This window comes from Phaseolus vulgaris, chromosome 10, assembly GCF_051622355.1.
Source record: "Phaseolus vulgaris cultivar YP4 chromosome 10, ASM5162235v1, whole genome shotgun sequence".
NCBI lineage: Eukaryota > Viridiplantae > Streptophyta > Magnoliopsida > Fabales > Fabaceae > Phaseolus > Phaseolus vulgaris.
Genome location: NC_143507.1, coordinates 19,443,493 through 19,446,555, shown reverse-complemented (window position 1 = coordinate 19,446,555; position 3,063 = coordinate 19,443,493).

Below are 3,063 nucleotides of genomic sequence, written 5' to 3'. Positions count from 1 at the left end.
ATGAATGACTTGAGGGGCCTTTCTTTTGGGTCTCTTAAGGACCAATTTTTTGCGTTGGGCGGGTTCCTTAGGCGGTGATCGCCCATGGACGATGGCCTTCTCGACCGCCGAGTTGGGCACCGTTTGGGAACCGGTCGCCAACCCGTGGTTTCGGGCGAGCGCCTTCAATTCGGCGAGCATGCCTTTGCCCAACATGTTGTCTGCATGAAACGAAAATGCATGGGTTAACTCAAAGAAGAAAAAGATAAGTGTATAAGGTAATAAACAGCAGAGCAGATGGTATGTGCAGGAAAGGTAAAACCAAAGTCTTGTGCATAACGCACAAGACGCCCAAAACAGTTAAACAGAAGCAGTATCGAAGCAACAGTTTGAATGTCCTAACCTATTTGAAATTCTAGCTGATCTTCATAGAACTCGAAGGATATCAAGGTGGTGGTCAGGAATGTTATATTGGCGTCCGCCACCCTCTTCCAGAAAAGATAGAGGTCTCTGTCCAATGCTCCCATGCTGTCAGGACTTCTGGGCCTCCTGAAGCAGCTCTTGGACTCCTTCTTCCCCTTGTCCACCCAGTACAAGGGGAAGCCATCAAGAAGGGAGGCGTCCTTGTCGTTCGCACGTACTTGGACGAACTTCCCCTTTCAGTCTTTGTACGATTGCTGGAAGATGGTAAAAATGGACCTCCCAGCAATCGCGTTCAAGCTGACCCACAGGCGTTCTCCTTGGTGCTTGGCTTCTAAAAGGAATAAGAACACGTCCACCGACGCAGGCAACCCCAGGTGGTCGCACGTTACTTGAAAAGCTCGAACAAACGCCCAGCTGTTGGGGTGAAGCTGGGCGGCAGCAATGTTGAGCTCGGTCAGAAGTTCCCTCTCGAATCGGGTGAAAGGGAACCTGAGCTTGACCTTCTTGAAAAAAGTCGTATAGACAAAGCAGAAGGGCCCGTCGGCGCTTACTTTGTCATCAGCACACATAGGCAGATCGGCGGGGCAAGGCAGCACCATCATCTTCTCGTCGTGCTCCTTGTGAAACGATTGATGGATCTCGTCCCCCTTAGTCAGCCGCAAAACTGCTCCCGCAATGTTCACCAACGATGTCTCCCTCAGAAGGGTCGAGTTGGCCCAGGGATACAAAGTTTTGAAGTCGGGCAGGGGAACGGGGGCTCCTCCAGCGTTAGGTGGAGTCGCCTGGGCCAGGACAGGTTGGGAAGACGCAGGCCTCTCAGCCTGCGAAGACGAAGCGCCACGAACTTGAGTTGGGTCGTGTGCTTGTGAAGGAAGGTTTCGTGCTGAAGGAGGAGGGTTCGGGGTAATCTTTGTGCGAGTCATGATAGCAGCTGCATAGGAAGAAGAAAGGAAAAATGGTCAGGGGGTTACAGAGGCTGACTCGATCATAGAAGGAAGGTGAAGAACGAACGAATGAAGGTTCGTTGCGACGATTGACGAAGCCCTAAGTTGCGCAGAATGAGAAATGGAAAAAACAACCCACAGCGTATGCACCAGGCAGTTACAGGATGATGCAAATCGGTGAAAATGCAAGGAAACCCAGCAGATGAAGGAAAGTAGTTACCTTTCGATGATCAGGAAGACGGTGGAGGAAGATGGTGATCTAGAGCGTTGAAGAGCGTTGAGAGTTTTCGCAGAAGGAAGTTAGAGCGTTTGCAAGCACGAAGAAAGTGATGGAACAGTGGAGCGTAATGGGTTTAAGGGTTTTCGAAATGGTTTTAGGAAGCGCAAACGGCAAATGAAGAGAGCCGTTGATGAAGCCACGCGTCAGACGATGAGTGAGGGGTTTGGTGGGGCGTCAGAGCAGCAGAAGGTACAACCGCTTGGAATTCTGCATCAGTGCCACGTAGATCGGTGTTAACGAAGGCTCTTTCAGTCTTTTCGCTAGACAAGTCTTCGCTTAAGACTGGGGGGCTTGTGTACCGCCCTGGTGGTCGGGTGTGATGACGTGGCATCCTGCTACAGTATAGGCGTGTTGACAAGACGCCAGGTTGGCAGAAGGGAAGGAAGTCGGGGGGCTCGTGTAGTCGCCAGTTGTTATATTGGCGTGTTCCGATCTCCAGCTTACCAAAAGCGGCGATCGCCAGGTTGAAGATGAAGTCGCCAGATGTAGATTCAGGCGACCTAGTCGTTGGAGATCGCCAGAGCGAGCACATCGCCGAAGATGAAGGAGAAGCAGATTGTGAAGGCGGCCGGCGAGACCACAGGGAAGGAGTATGAAGGCCCCTAACTCGCCAGTTCCAGTAGAGATCGCACTCCCAAGTTAGCTATGCACTGGGCAGTACCATGCATAAGTAACTTAGCCAAAATGAGAATAGAAGCAGCGCCAAGTCAGGGAGCTTCCAGATGATGGCACGTGTACAGTTGGATGAATACCACGTGTCCAAATCTGTAACTGCCAGGAGAGAGAAAGCTACCACGTATATAAGAGTTCTCAACGAACTTTCTGAGGTACGCACGTTCAGTTCATACACTTTACGCTTGCGAGTGACAGAGCTGATTGTGAGAGAGGATTTGCACGGTTCTTGTTCTTAGTATTTGGTGATACCGTCACTGACTTGAGCGTTGGAGTGCGATCGGCCGCAGCGGCGCCGTACTGTTTCTTTGCAGGTTCTTGAGGTAGATCCCGGAGAGGAACGGAGGTGAGAAGCGGTGCGCACGTCGATCCTTTGACGAGGCAGTCTCCAGCGTTCCGGTCAACAGGCAGGATCAAATGTCAAGTTATCTATAAGCATCTACAAAAACAAAATTTTATGTAAGGTAGTGCCTAAAGAAACTTGTCATGTCTTATTGAGACAACCATTGCCAAGTGTACAAATTCTCATAAACAATGGTTGTAACAACGAGACTATCTTTACACATAAGAGAGAAAGTCTTCATGAAGGAGAACTCATGGGTCAAATTAGAGTTGATAAAACTCTAGCGCTTTTAAAAGGAAAACTTTTGTCCCCAGTGAGAAAAGAGGTTCAAAGACATTACCTTAGGTACAATTCTTGTTTTCAAACTACACCTAAAGCAATGTCCCAAGAACTCTATATTCCTTCACCTTTTGCAAATGATC